This window comes from Crocodylus porosus, unplaced genomic scaffold (genome assembly GCF_001723895.1).
Source record: "Crocodylus porosus isolate Cpor-Errol unplaced genomic scaffold, CroPor_comp1, whole genome shotgun sequence".
Lineage (NCBI taxonomy): Eukaryota > Metazoa > Chordata > Crocodylia > Crocodylidae > Crocodylus > Crocodylus porosus.
Window position 1 is genome coordinate 196,234,739 of NW_017728886.1, and position 16,342 is coordinate 196,251,080.

A 16,342-nucleotide genomic window follows, 5' to 3' on the forward strand; every position below is an offset into this window, starting at 1 on the left:
CCCTGCCCAACTCACCAACTGGTGCCTCCTGGGTCTGGGAGGGCACCTGGGGTCTCCCCGTGGCCAAATGCCAAGCCAGGGGAGCACAGAGTCCCCCTGCACAGTCCCCGGTGAACCCGAAGTACTTCTAGTCCACTTCCAGGTTTGCTGCCGAGCACATGGAGGAACCCCATCCGCTCCTGTGGGATGCTCCATCCGCCCCAGTATCACAGCATTTACAAGCCATGCCTGGTACCTTGAGGTATGTAGAAAAATGTTTAAAGCTGTGTCTATGGCCAAATCACTGATTTTTCTCTGAATTGGCATTGAATCTTCAGGTCTCAATTTGGGCAAATTGAATCGGGGACAGTGATCCAAGTCAACGAATTGAATCGCTGTCCCCGATTTGACTCTGAATTGAATATGGCTCACTTCACACGGCCACCTACAGTGGCTCAGGCTTGAAGCTGGGGGGCCCCTAGAGCAGCCCTCCCTTCCCTTCTAGGGCTGAGGTGAGGGAGGCATGGCCAGGCTCTGGTAGGATGGTCTTGATATTGGAGCATTTATCGGCTCTATTATCAGCATTTAGCACCCCAGCAGAAAAGTCTTGCTCATTAATTCAAGCTCTTCTTAAACAAAGGAAGGAATACAGGAACATTACCAGCTGACCTGTTGATTAACTCCAAAAAGCCCTAAGCCAACACTGTCCTATCTGCCTTACACAGACACCTCTCAGCATTAGCTAGCGTAACACATACTGGCTATAGTCCATGATGTGGGAGAGGAAAGGAAGGAATCCCTGCTTAAGTAGCAAGTGGGGGGGAGGAGAGGGAGACATGGGGAAGCCGGCAGACCCCACTGTCTGCCGGAGCTGCAGCTAGGGAACAGAGGGGAGGAGCCAGCCCTGCTGCAGAGCAGAGAGCCCCCCCAGCCCACAGAGCATGCTGGGATTTTGGGGGTATCTGATTTCACTTAAACCAGGTTTATCTCAAACTGGTTTCGGCCATTTTCAGACTGGTTTATGTGCACTGAACTCCTGTGGGACTCTCAACATACAGTATTGTATTGGTCATTTTTAAACTAGTCCAATTAATCTGTTTGCCAGTTCATACTTCATAGAGATGAGTTTATCCATTCTGTGACCCATTAGGTGTGTAGTAACCCCTCATTTATTGAGACTGGATACAAAGAAAAACTTCTCTACCCTGGAGATCTTCTAAGGGAGACTGGACACACGGACCTTGCTGGGATTATTTGACATGATCTTACAAGGTCCCTTCCAGCCCCAAACTTCTGTGAATCTGTGAGAAGAGATCTTTTGTCAGCACTTCTGGCCTATTTTAAATTCCCCCCAGTTGTTTTAAAATATATGGTGCTGTGGGTATTTTAAAGCTGCGCTTGGTTAATTTCTAGCAAGCTGTTATCACCTGTCACTTTATATTACAGCATGCTGTGAGGAATTGCATCATGCAATATTAAATTCCCAGTGCTTTGGAATAAAACAGTCTGGTACAGTGGAAAGCATTCAGCTCACTGAGGCACAGTAGCAGAATGCAGGAGCTGAGACTCCAAAGAAAATACCTTTTTGAGGCATTATATTCTTAAAAATATATGACCAAAAGTAATAAAAGCCATTTGCATCTGATCGTGTCAACAACTTTCTGCCATAACCTTTCCTTTGAGTCCTACAAATTAACTGTTGTGGGACAGTGCAGTGTGGTGAAATGGAGAAAATATAAGGCTACAATACATCTCTCTAGGCTACTGTACCTTGTGTGTTCTGCTGTTCTTCTCTCACTGTTATTCCATTTCCCCTTGAGTTTCTCATTCTTCTTTGTCTCTCCTTCCTTGTCTTCCTATTCCTTTTCCCAGTTCCTTTACTTTACTTTCTTTCATCAAAATGTTGTTGAATGTTTATTTCTAGAAATAATGTTGTTAACAAGCATTGATTATAGTCAAAGTTCTTTGAGGAAATCTGATATCTCTTGTTAGACCAACTAAAATATCTGGAAAAATTCTTCTTGGCAAGCTTTTGGACACAAACACCCTTCATCAGGTTGGTTGATTTATAGTCAAATATGTGAGTGTGTAACTTCACCAAATGTTGAACTTTGAACATTCCTGCCTCAAAGATTTCAAAATTCTGTGGGGGGGTTTGTGTTTTGGTGTGCGGGCGGTATTGTTTCCTTTTCTCTTCTTCACCCCTTTTCCCATTTGGCTGAATTCCTATATCCTTACCAGTATACAGTGTAACTCCGTGCTTTGAGGCAGGTAGCTTTCAGCACAGGTCTCCTCAAAGTATCAGCAGCAGGCTATCTAGCAGAAGTCTGAAAGCACAAATGGGAAAGATTGGGATTTTTGACTCATACAATTTATAAAAGGATCTTCTTAGAGTGCACTGTCAATGTTTTCCATGTTGGTTTTTGTTATTCTGCAGCATATTGTATCAGTCAGCCAACAGTCTTGCTTTTATCTTCTGAAAAGGAAATGCAATACATTCTTTAGAAGCCCTCTGAGTGGATCTTAACTTTCCATGTACATTATTCTTTAGTTTCAAGAAAAAAATAGTTGTACAATAATCGTCCTTAAGCTGTCCTTGATACTTTTCAGTATTTGATCAACGTTCTCTTTATATATAGGACAATATAATATAGGAAATGCTGCACAAGCTTAGGTCATTTTATGTAGCCCCAAAAAGTAAAACAGGAGAGCTTTTGGTTTTGGAGCAGCCACTGCCTGATAGTGTAGCATTACTGAGTAGGTGATCCTTCAGTTCATATTTCTTTGTAAAAGTGGACTGTAGCCAGGAAGGTCATCGTTAGGTAATGCAATCCTCACGAATTTGTTGTGCTTGCCCTTGCTGAAAAAAGGCAAGGCAAAACAAGTGACAGCAATGTACCTTTGTTATGAATAAACCCTGAATGCAGCCCTGTGGAAGAGACCTGATAGATTTACTTCTGTGCAAGAGGAACATCTGATTGTTGTGCAGATGTACCAGACACTGTGCCACTGTTAACTTAGCTGAATTAGGTTATTGTTATGAAGGGCTTCTCCTCCTGCTTCATTTTTAGAACCGTCATGGCCATTACACTGCTGCATACCCTAGGCAGACAAAGACTGTTCATTAATTTTTTTTTTCCATTTCCTTACTAAGCTAAACTCTGTCATGTTTTCTCTTTTTAGTATCAAATTGCTGCAAGGAATAGTTCAGTCCGACAACCAGGGAAGGTGCTTGGATGCTCAAAGTAAGTACTGTGTGTGTGTGCCTTCATGTGAAGATGTGTGTACAATACAAAATGTACAGTACATTGTGAATGATGAAAAAGTAATTGGAGATTGTCTTTAGATTTGATTGATTTAAAAAATGTAAACATTTACCAAAGCAACTGTTCAGTTGCATTTGGCATGTCAGTTCTTACTTACATTTCTCTGCATCAAGAGTGACCATAAAATGAATAGTTAAAAAAAAGGATCTGGTGCCTCTGATAGCTCTATAATCAAGCAGTGCATATTGAGACAATGGGTTTGGAGCAATCACTGCTTCCAGAAGTGTTTTGGGGGGGTTTTGGGCAGGGGGAGGTTAAAAGCTCTGACATCTTGAGAAGAAGCCTGAAGAAAACTTGGCTGAAAGCAGCAATGAAGAGGAGGAAAGCCAGAGGTAAAGGATTAATCTTTTCTCACTTCCATCTTCTTTCTTTGTTCCCCAGTTTCTCCTTTTTCTCACTTTCTCCACTATTTTGTTTTAATGTTAGCAGCTATAATGGTTTTAAAAAAAATGTTTTCTTCCTAACTTTTAACCAGAGGAAAAAGAGCTGACTTAAGTGCTACTCTGAATGGTTAACGCATGTCAGATATATTTTCAGTAAGTCTGTTGGATGTCTAATCTATCTAGCCTCCAATGTGCCATGCTGTAAATTGAATGATAAGAGTTGCCTGTAGGAGCAGCTGAGAACAGAGATAACTGTTACAATTAGTGGTAGGTCCACAAGGTGGCAATGTTTAGAAAGACTTTGGAAATGATGGGCCCTGAACACTAGGGTGGTTCGGGGTTGTTTTTGATAAAGGAAGCATTGTCATTAATTGTCATCTCTTTTGGATCATTTTAAAATTGTATTTTATCCAGTATCTATCTTGTTACACAGTCTGAATTCAAAGCTTATTTCCCTCTGCACACATGATATTGGAATATATAATGTTCTTATTTTAAAAATAAATAAATAAATAACCTATGGTCTCGTTTTTGACAATATAATGCATGCTATTCACATGCGTCTTCTCTCAGCAACATACAAAGGGTACAGCTTGCTTTGTGAGATTTGTCGTAGATCAGAAGTTATATTATGGTGTGTAGCTAGCCACATACATAGATAGAGTATATTAAAAACACACAATATAATAGGTCTCTGCACAGAAGAACTTTCAGTTTAGAACTTGTAAACCACCCTTGTAAACTATTGACCAATAGTTTACTAGCTAGTGCGTGAAAAAGTCAGCTACACTTTCTAAATCCTGGCTTTGGGGCATATAGGATCTCAGGTGGTTTTTGTTTTCCCTGTTGTGCTTTACACATGTTTTACAGGTGCTTCACGGTGAAACTAGGAAACCAATTCAAATGTTGACTATGGGTTTCTTAAATCTTGAAATTTTATCTTGGATGTGTTTTGGGTTTTTTATTTTTTTATTTTATTTTTTAAAGGGTTACAATTGCAAAATAGTAGGAGTAGACATGAGAGGTGATGGGAGTATCCTCCAGGAACATTATCAGAGGATTGGAAATGGTTGAAACAATCCTAGCTGCTGTGCACTTGGTTTTACTAGCACTCTCAAATAGATGCAAAACAGCAGGAAATCTGAAGATAGGCTACTATAAAGACAGCAAAGATATTGCCTACTTTATAAATGACTGCTTGGTGATTGTCTACTGCCTAATGAGACTTATCTGAGATGTACAGATTTCCTGGAGTGAGTAGTCCCACCCTTTGAGAAACGGAGAGCTTTCCCTTTGGGGTTTCTGCCTACTGTGTAGTCTTTCCTCCTGAAATCCCCTGAATATTGTAGCATACTGTATCTAAATGAAGGGTCCAGCCATCAGGCTTTTAATACCAGAGTTTCGTTCAAATGCTGTAGAGTTATCTGAGCTCTTATTACAGCATCAATCCATGGTTTACCTATAAAATATACAGTTGTATTTTGACATACGTTTGTGTTCTTCCATGACAGATGAACATATTGTTCTAGTTCAACAGTGATAGTAATACAGCTAGCCACATAGTAAGGGAAGCTGAAATTTTCATGTAGTTCTAGTGTTGTACACATTCAGGGACAGTGTATCACATGTTTAAAAAAAATTGCTTGTTCATTGAACTTGTAATGTGTCAAGTATAAGGCATTCTAAGAAATGTTTTTGAATGCAACTGAGTATATATCTCAAACTATTTCTGCCCCCCAAGTTGCCTATAATTATTCAGTTTTTTGGTTAGGAATACAGGCTAACAAAAGCATAAAAGTGTAAATTGGAAAAAATTGAGTTTGTCCAGCAAAGAAGCACAGTAGAACATCAGTAACAAGTAGTTTTGCCTGCCTTTACTAAATCTTAAAATTTAATCTGTACATTATTAGAAGCTTTCTTTTTTGCTCTACAGTTCTTATACAAAAAGCTTTGGGTATGGGTTACTTGAAAATAGGAAGAGTTGGGGAACAGTTCTGTTTTATGGGGGGGGGGTTCCAAAGGAAAGAAAATAAAGGTTTCTTCAGCTTTTAAAATGCACCAGACATCCTTTCACCCTTTTATATTTTAATTCTTATTTCCATGTACTAGTCTTTCATGGTTTAAAAAAAAATTGGTACAACTTGATATCCTGTTGGGTCATTCTACACTTTCATTACTAGGAAGGTAGAGGAGCGTTTTGTGGGGGAGGGTGCCAATAGAATGCAAAAAGCGCTTTAATCTTATGGCACAGTTCACTGTTTTAATCACATTTTCATCCTGTGGAAGCCAACTTGGGGTTCCCAACCAGTCAGTGCAGGGCACTTCCATAAGTCACAACTACAGAGAAAATGGTTTTCTGGTCCATTTTGATTTAACATGGGAAAGAAATGTAATAGGGATCTAAATTTTGAACCTAGAGGACAAAGTTAACTTAAATGGAAAGTCTGTTTATGGCTTTGTGTTCACCAGTACTTTTTCCCTGCTTAAGTTAGTAATTGAATATCCTTTTATGGTCTTGTCTAAAAATATTCTGAACTTTAGGGTGACTTTTTTCCCCCTTTAGTCTTAATACCAGGAATTATCCCACAGGCCTTCACCAAAGTAGCTTATTTACAAGTTTAATATAGTTCTTAATAAAGAAAAGATTCATAGTTTTGCTTAAAGTTTATGGTGACAATCCGTTCAAATGGTCAGGTTATCAATAATATTAATTCAGTTTCACAGCTATTAGAAGAAAACGTGGGATTTGCATTACTTTGCAATATTATCAGCATGCTTTCTAACATTATGAGAAAAATATACTCGCATGTGACTGGGTTTGCATTTGGAAGATAGACTTCATTCAACGCAGCTATTTTAACCCTCAGTAAAATGACCTGTTGTAGATTTCAGATTTTTTGCTACATTGTAGTTATTGAACACCTCATAAAAATGTCCTTAAACAAAAGATCATACCATGATGCAATGTTCTGACCAACTTATACATTTTGTCCAGTTTTGATTTGCTACCGTATATAAAAGATGAAAGGGGTAGAAGTGGAGACTTCTATTGCCAGACATTTTAAGCAATGGTAAATTACTCTCACTGCCAGGGAAAGAATTTGTAGCTGTTTGTATTTTTGTAAAATGTTTTTGGTCTGTTTGAAACATTTAAGGCCTGACAAGGAACACTCCATGTTCTACAGAAACAAGCTTTTGTGTGGGTTTTTTTGCTTTTTTTTAATGTACTACTTAAAGTTGTGAAGATAACCTTTTCACTGTGATCAGAATGGAAATCAATGCAGTGCAGATGTCGTGAGTCCAAAGACAGTGTTAAGCAGGAATGAGAACTATAACCTACCCCCATTAATTTTACTGAAGTGTTTTACTTAAGAAGTTGTAAGAGGTTGGGAATAAAATGGCTAGTGGGAGTCATTGCAAGGAATTAAATTCAGATGAAGGAAATGAGGAGGAATATAAAGACAGGAAAGATAGTAATGAATGAAAAGAGAATAGGAAAGAGAGAAGCAAAGGCTGAGGTGTGGTTCTAAAAATGGTACTGTTGTATGGGATGAAGTATTGAACAAATAAAGAATATGAATGCCTAACAGCTTGGTGCTTCAGTCACGAGTGAATCACTTGGCATTCTCTGTGGGGAAAGTTCAGTACTTCAGAATGGTTTCAAAATAACCAGTGCAAGGAGTCAGAGCTGCCTAAATTTGGCATGGACAAAGTGACAACTTTTACTCAGTCTGGCCCCTGAAAGTGCTCTACAGCCATGACCAAATGGAAGTGTGTGGCTGCAGAGTGCCTTAAAAGGGCCTAATCCCATGAAAATCTGAACCTTCTCTTCATGAAGGTTCAAATGAAGATGCTCCAAAATGGAGCACCTTCAGTAACTTGTGTCTGCATGCAGAGCTGGGCTGACTGCAACTTGGCCCTGCTGATGTGCTGTCTTCAGAATGGGAGGTGGGGGGGGAAGGGAGCAGAGGAAGTTTGGTTTGTGGGTTCCTCAGCAGAATTCAAGATTCATAAGACCAGAAAAAGTGCTATTGGGAACATGATCTGGAACCAGTTACCTGGGAGTGGGAGCCCTGGGTTCTGCTTCCTGCCCTAGTACTGTAAAGTAAATCAGTTTAACAACTCTGATACTAATTTGGCACTGCATCAAATGATTTACTTAAATCCATGTCTGTTCTATTTTCTTTGTCTGGAAAATAATTTGTCGTATCAGGATAGTCTAGAACAGTCAACCTTTGATCAAATCATGTTGGGTTTTTTAAAATCCTTTTTTACTCTCTCTTTCCTCCCTGCCTTCAGTTATTCTTTCCTACTAAATTTGTTCCATATCCTTCATACTGTTTGGGTCATACTCCTTGAGGACTGTAGCTGCCCAAATTAACCTTCTTAATATAGGTTTTATATTTGCTGTCTTGGGATTCCTAATTTGCTACCGGACCTTAATACTCCAATTCAGCTTTCCAAAATATTTTTCCTTTTCCTCATATGTGGAAATTTCCCATCTTCCATACACCTATTTAGTTGTCCTGCCTTGCTTTCTGTTCAGCATCATCACCCTTATTGAAAACTGAGACAAAGGTATTCATTTAAAAGTTGAGCCATATCTAAATTGTCTTTAATCTCAACCCCATTCTTGCATAAAATTCTTGCTTATTCTTTTCTTGCTCTATCTTTATTTATATGGCTGAAGAATCTTCCATTTTAATTTCCTTTCCAAGGTTTAACACAGCTTGACTTTTGGCAGTTCTCACTTTATTACTACACTACCTGACCTTTACAACATAGTTTCCTTTGCTTTTCCATTCTTTGTGGGCTCTTTGCTTAATCCTAATATGCTTTTCAAGGTGGTTATTCATCCTGTCACAGGGAATCTTCTGTACAAGTTTTTTCCCCTGGCTTGAAATACGTATTCCAGATTTTTTTTTTAAACTCTCAACTGACTTGAAATTTCAAGAAATTTCTTTTTTTCCACTTGCCCTTTTTCAAATTTCAAGCCTCCAATTCACTCACTTTTTTAAATTCATTTTTGGTTTAGCTGTCCATTTAACTTCAACTAAAACTTGACTAAATAATGCATAGGAACTGTCTAGGGTAGCAGTTCCCAAACTTTTTCTAGTTGTTACCTTGCCATAAGTCTTTATGCAACCTGCAACAGCACCAAGCAGTTTGTATACCTGTGATTAATATGCTGTGGGGGACTTAATTACATCATGGCTGTTCTGCAGTAATTGTCATTACCCCACAACCATAACGAACAGAAGAGCTCACTCCAAATGAGAGGGCTAAATTTAGGTTTTCTTCCCTGTGGGGTAATTGCAGGCACCAAATAGTCACCACAGAGCAACTGAAGTGGAGTTAAGTCCCCACCTCCCTCTTAACTGCAGCCACACAGTTTAATTGCAAGGATGGGGGACTTCGGGTCTCTCTGGATGTTATACCTAATCTGGAAATTTTGGTTTAAGTGATAGCGTGAATGCTAAGTATTTAACTGCCTCAGGTAGCTGAATAGAGAGAGATTAGCCATGTTAGTCAGAAGGCAAGGTAGGGTAATGCCTTGGCTAAGCACAGATGGTTAAAAAGCCCAAGGCTGAATTGATTCAGTCATTGCAGATTACTCTAAGCTTCAAAGATTGAACCAATAGGCAAATAAACAGACATTCACTTTTGAATCAGGAAATGTAACCACATGCCTGCAGTGGCCCACACCAGAAGCTGGGGGGCATTAGAAAATGGCTCTCTGGCATGTAGCCAGCATGGGCTGTGTGTTTGCTTTCTCTTCCTGCTGCCCCTGAGATCTCTAGGATTTGCAGTCCAGAATTACAGCAACAGGACCCTGCAGGGTTGCTCATCACTTCTTCTTTCTGCTTCCAGGTACCTCTGGAATTTGTAATCCACAGTTGTAGCCAGCAGTAAGTAAACCAGCAAGGCAGGGCAGCTTTGTACTTGGGGGCAGGGGGGAGGTGAATTTAACCCCCACCCTGGCCCCAGACTCCATCCAGTGTTTGCCTGGGGGCAGGCAGTGGGTCAGTGAGCCAGCCCTCACTGCCTCAGCTAGGGAGCAGAGGGGAGGTGCCAGCCCTGCTCTCTGGAACAAACAGCACAGCCTGTCCCAAGCTGCGAAACACGCTGAGATGCTTGAACCAGGATGGGTTCTGGAACACAAGTTTCATAAACCGGCTTGATCTAAATCAGTTGAGTCTGATACTAGGTGCAACCAGGTTTATTTTAAACTAGTTTCAACCATTTTGAAACTGGTTTATGTGCACTGAACATTGGTTCTGTTACAAGTATGGTGACCATACATTTGGGTTTTCACAGGCATGTCCTCGAGTTTTGGCTCCCTGTGTTGTCTGGGTGGGTTTTTAAAATAAGAGCAAATGTCTGGGTTTTTTACTGTTCCCTCTGCTCTCCCAGGCTGGCTGCTAGGGACTGGGAGCAGCGGGTAATGTGATTGGCTGTTGGGGGTCATGTGCTCCCCGTGTGGGCCCCAGCAAGCCAGGTAAAGAGACTGTGTGTGCATGTTGCTGGGAGGAGAGGAGGCAGTAGTTTACAGGTTGGGAGTGAGGGGCACCAGCAGGGCTAGGGGTCAGGGGGCTCTGGGTTGGGAGTGAGGGGGGGCTGGCAGGGCTGGGGGAGCAGGGGCTTAGGAATGAGGGGCATAGGCAGGGTATGGGCATATCACTGCCCCTCCCACCCAGGTGTCCTCTCTTTTGCTGCTGGAAATACGGTAACCTTACTAGTTTTAAATAGGTTTCTGATTACTTAAACTGGTTTATGTGTAACTTCTGTCCCCAGCCCTTAAAGACTTTAAACCAGTTAAGTGTTTAAGGTGCTATGCTACCTTGCCTTCTACCAGACAACTGAATATTAATGTCAAATAGCATAGTCAAGCATTTATAGGATTTGCCTTAAAATTGACATTAAATATAAGTTGCATGAAAAGAGAGTTTAATTTTCTTATTTTGATTATTGTTTAACTTTAGCGGCTAGGGACAGAAGTTACACATACCAGTTTAAGTCATCAGAAACTGATTTTTAAACCTGTACCAGAACAGAAAGAAGTTCAGTGCACATAAATGAGTTTAAAAGTGGCTGAAACTGATTTAAGATAAACCTAGTTAAATATAGTATCAAACGTAAATGACTTGGGTCAAACCGGTTTATGAAACTCTTTTTTTGTCCCAGACTCCTTCCTAGTTCAAGTTTTTTAAATCTCAGTCCCCTAGCATGCTTTCCAGCCCTGGGCTTGGCTGGGCTGTGCTGTCTGCTCCAGCAAAGAAGGGTTGTGTGAGGGGAGGGACTGCCCACTCCCCCTGCTGGCAAACCCCAGCTGGAGGCTGGGGCCAGGGAGTGGATTTAATCCCCCCATCCTTCCCTGGTTAAACTGCCCTTCCCCTGAGCACAGAGCTGTCCTGCCCTGCTAAACTTACTAAAAGTTACTGCTGGGTTTGACTGTGAACTACAAATCCCAGAGGCACCTGGAAGCAGGAAGAGTGAGTGATGAGCAACCCTACAGAGTCCTTCTGTGATTCTGAACTGTGAATCCCAGAGACCCTGGAGGCAAGAAGACAACACACAGCCCATGCTGGCTACATACCCGAGAGCTGTACTCTAGCACCCCCTGGCTTTTGACCTGAGCCACTGCAGGCATATGGCTGGCTACATTCTTAAATCAAAAGTGATTGTATGTCCAGTTATTTCTCAGTTTTAATCTCTGCATCTTAAATTAACCTGCAAAGACTGAATCAATTCAGCCTCGGGCTCAACTGTCTGTACTTAGCCTAAGCATATGCTTCAGCTAACAAGTTTTCTCTCCAACTGTGAGGTCTAGAAGCTACTTTTTTAGTAAATAAAATGCTAAATCATTTCAGGAGCTGTGATGGCAAGAAAATCATTGTATCATGACTTAATAAAACTTCAAGTGCTGGTAACACTGAGTACATTAGGTAGATGTAACTGATTTCTTATTTAATGTTAACAATAGCTGCTGCCTTCCTCGTAAGATGCTGTGAATGATAATGACCTTCAGCCTTCCTAGAGGGTTATTCTGTCACTAATAAAATGCATAAGCCACTATTTTCTGGGCTACAAATCTATTACAATGGATCATACAATAGATGGTGTGTAAAGGCAAGATCAGCGGGTAGATTTGCAGTCATTTAAATCCACTTGGTGACTCTGAAAACCCCCTTCTAGAAGGCTATATTAAATCTAATAATCATCTGGTGCATGTAAATATCTTTTTTTTGCTGCATATAAAGGCTTACTATATTGAGGAACTGATAACGGCCCTTAACTTACATTACAAAATAGTTTTATTGGAGTCCCATCCACTTCCAGGAAGTTTGAATTTGACTAATAATTAATCATTGGACTAGAGTATGCAGGGTCGAAGTATGTGCAAGAGTATAAAAAAAAACTTGTATTACATCATGGCTTAAGAGAGACTATTGTATAACTAATGGCTATGTACATATGGACAAAGTTAAGGCTGTGTGTTCAACCTTTGCTTCCACATTTCCAGACTTCATTTCATAACAAAGACATTATTTTTTGTTGTTTTTGTTGTATTTAGCACAAGATTACTTATATAATAATTCTCTTTAAATCTTAAAGCCTGTGTTTGACAAGTGGGTCATTGTTTAATGGAAGCAAGTAAATCCAGCTGTTTATCTCTTCAGTAAGATGCTCCTGACTTCATAATGAAGAGGTTTCCATTTTTAATGGAGTTCTGTTTCTTAGGTGCACAGCTTGTATTGGATTTCTTTTGCAGCCTATGAGTTAATATATTATTTACTGTAGAATATTTGCATGACCTTTCTGTTCATATCACTGTGTGTCTACATGTGCATTAAGGCACTTTTTTCTAATGTGCATTAAATTTATTACCTCCAATGTGAGGTACTAAATAAATGCACATTAGAAAAATGTGTTAGTAGCTTAATGTGTACTTGCTTATTGTACTGCAGATTTAGCATAATTGCTTGGGTTTTTTTACAAGGCACTTTAATGCACAGTAAAATAGGCCACTGTGCGTTAAAGTGCACATGTAGATGCACCCATTTGCTGTTTGGTGTTAATTCTTCTGTTGCCTTCTACAAATTTTACTTTAGCGATCAAATTTGGATGTGTGTGTTTTTTTGGGGGGTTTTGTCCACTTGCTTTACTAGGCTGCATATATTTGTGATGAACGTTGCACATCTTTTTATTCCTCACCTTTTTAATATATTTGTTTGAGTCTTGCCAACAGACATGAATTACCTGCTTCTTTAATTCCTTTCCCTTACCCCCAGGTATATGCTTGGGCAAGGGCATATCCAACTAAATAGGAATTTCAGGAACGCAGCAAGCTTGTGCTAGATCATTAGTAAGTGTAGGTTTTGGTAATGTGTGTGTGTGTGTGTGTGTATAAAACAGTAAATAAATCTCTAACTTCGCATAAACTGTGACCAAGGCTTTTTTCCCTCAATCCTGCAGTCAGGATGTAAATTTCCTAACATCCTCTAAAATCTTTTTATTTTGTGGCTTTGCTACAGTGAACATAAAGTATGAACATAAGTGTAACTTTCTGTTTTTTTCTGTTCATATTAAACTTTCTAGTAACAGTTTTTTCAAATGCACAAGCCTCATTATTTGTGTGCAAAAGGAAGGCATTGTCTTCATAAATAGATGATGGGGGAACCAAAATATTATGTAGCTTACTTGAAGGTAAGTCCACACAATTGCCCAAGGCAAGCAAGGATGTGAACTTATAGTGCTGCAACTGTTCTGGGGAAACTGGTTGGGTGTATATTCTCTTACCCTGGGGTAAATGCAAAATAGCTTACCTAGTTTTCACTGAAGGACAGTTGTCATACAATGACACGCATGAATGCCTCGAGTAACAACATTTGGAAAATAAGCAGTCTGTCTACAAAAACTTCATACATTCCTCTGTGTTGTTGCTTACATATGCTTTCATGCATTTATAATCTAACCTACTAGAGAAAGCTGTACTAAGCCAGAGGGTAGGTGATTTTGATGTCTGTTGGCAAGTGTCATACATGGCCTATGGTTAATCAGTGGTAAATCCAAGGTACCCTTCACTCTTGCTTAGTGAAGAGTGTAACTATTTAGTATCCAGAGCTGAAACAGACTGGTAAATAACCAACAGCAAGCTAAAAATGTACTTTAAAATGACCTAATTGTAAAGAACTAGACATGCAAGCTATAGCAAGTTTGAAATACGTACGTACAAATAAATGCCTGAGAGGTGGAAGTATCCATGATAAAGCCCCCCATCTACATCTAGTACAATAAAGTAGTTCTGTATAAGTGAATGAAATGTTCCATGGAGCTCTCCGTAAGTTAGTATTTTGTTAAACTATCAAAAGGAACTAAGTATAATTTACTGAAAGTCCATTTTGATAAGTGTGTCTTATCCTTTTGGTATTTTTATATGGCTATTTCATTGTTGAAATGGCACTTTTGGTACAGAACCAAAAGTTTATAAGACTTGTTCTGGCACAAGTTTTGTTCTGTCCATAGGATCTAGTTTTCATAGGTACAGAGTCCTCAAAAGCAGCTTCAATTGCTCAGTGTGTGGATGTGGGAAAACTGTCACCCATTAATTCTGTATGAAGCCACGGAGTTAGAAAGAAGCTGTACTTCATCTCTCTCTCTCTTTCTTTCTTTCTTTCTTTCTTTCTTTCTTTTTTAATGTGTGTATGTGACTATGTATCCACCTTTTTAGCTGACAAGGGTTACATTATACCTTTCAGAGGTAAGATAGAGCAAACAACTTTTAAAGACTGTTCTTTGACTAGACAGTAGGTATGCGAAGGAGGTTGTCTGACAGGAAGGACATGGTTGAACCAAAATTCTCCTAAAGGAGGCTGGTGACAAAAGAATGAAAAATTCCATAAGCACTACAAAAGGATATTGGTGAAAAAGATAGCATTGAAGAAAGAGGTCATCAGTGCCTCTCTGCAGACCCTGCGAGTGTCATGGAGAAGAATACTCCCTCTCCTTGCTCTTGTTCTATGCCTGCTTAATCCCAGAAAACTTCTAATATGGTTTCTGTAAAGCTACACTAAAGAGTGCCTAAGGCTCTTTTTTTTTGGGTGCCTAACTGGTATATGCTCAGGAGTATGCTTGTGTTATCTAATTTCTGGGACTTGATGCAGTGAGTGAATGGAGGTGTCTCCTGGTAGTACTACTGGGCCTGGCACAGAGGCAATGTAGATGTGCCCATAGAGACGCAAAGAAGAAGGAAAAAGCAGCATGCTGTCAAGAGTGGGAAGGAAACAGGGCTGGTTTAGCTGCAGGACCAGTCAGGATCAGAGAAAGCAAACTGAACTGAAAGGACTACATAGTTCAGAGCCTCACAGAGTAGATTGGAACCCCAAACTGCTGTCTCAATGATCAAATAGGATCAGCTCAACAAAATTTCCAACAGCATCCTAAAAATCATAGTAGTTAACATCCCTTTCGCAAAATGGGATCACTACAACCAGGGGTCTTTGAGGCTCACTTCCTTTATCTTCACAAAATACTCTTAAGTATCTTGATTTTTTTTTGCCTTGTGCTTTCCTCCGACAACTATTGTATAATTTCTGGGGGCTGTAAGTTAGTGAAAAGAATAATTATAGTGAGTGGATACTTGCTGTAAATTCCTTTTCTAGGAGACTAACATGTAATATCCACTATATTAAAATAATAAAATTGTTATTGTGAACACAAGATTCCATTCAGAAAGCAATCTGTCAACATGTCCTTCTGCAAGTTTCTAACTTAGGAGGGTCCTACTACTGATTCCAGAGAATTGAGCTTTGAATGTTGGGATGTTCGTTTTAAGTGTATTAACAGTTTCACAGAACTAACATTGTCTCTCTTCCTTTCATGTATTTTATCTACAGATAGCAGATATTGGTGTAAGGAGTTAAATTGCTCTTACTGTGTGCATAAATTTAAATAGCCATTAGCTATAAAACATTTCACACAGAATCCTGCTGTATAACATGAGCAGAGAATTCCTAATCCAAAGAGTTTCATTCACTTTGGAACCTTTTTCTATAAAATCTCAGAGCCAACTTCAAATTCCAGTTCAACAAGCAATTTTCAGCATTAAAATTGTTACTGGGTGTGTTCTTTGCCAACAAGTTAGGTGAGCTGTGGTGATGCTAAACTCATATTTTGGAAAACGGCTGCCTTTTTTCATTTTTATATTTTATATAGAATTGTCATACAGAGTTACTGTTTTACCAAAATTACTGAAATGAAAGGCACAGTTTAGCTGAAATGGCTTCCAGAGGGTGTTTTCCCATTACCTCTCATTGAAGAAACTGCATGCAGTCTTTTTAAATTGGGTCATTTATGTTGCTTCCCACTTGAGTTTAATAATACACATTTTCCACCTCAAATTCAGGCTATTTGAGGGACAAAATACAAGGTGTAGGAAGCACAAAATCCTTAAAATTTGTCAACAGTTCAAAATCCATGAGGGATATTTATCCTTCTCCCCTTCTGTTTTTCCTTGCAGTTCCTTAAGGCAGAGGTTCCCAAACCTTTTCTTATTGTGTGCCATCTTCAAGATTTACCAACTGCCCATGTACCCCTATCAGCATATGTTTTATTTTAACCCGTTAAATCCAAGTTGTTGTTGTTGTTGTTGTT

General features: G+C 39.5%; 1 protein-coding gene across 1 annotated transcript in view; it reads left to right on the top strand.

Moving 5' to 3' along the window:
- The first annotated feature begins 3,162 nt into the window (after positions 1-3,162).
- The window catches only part of MAPRE2 (microtubule associated protein RP/EB family member 2), a 103,111-nt gene continuing 89,931 nt past the window's right edge, over positions 3,163-16,342 (top strand). The window contains exon 1 of the mRNA XM_019547740.1: positions 3,163-3,224. The gene's annotated coding sequence lies outside the window, so the exon portion shown is untranslated. The remainder of the gene's footprint in view (positions 3,225-16,342) is intronic.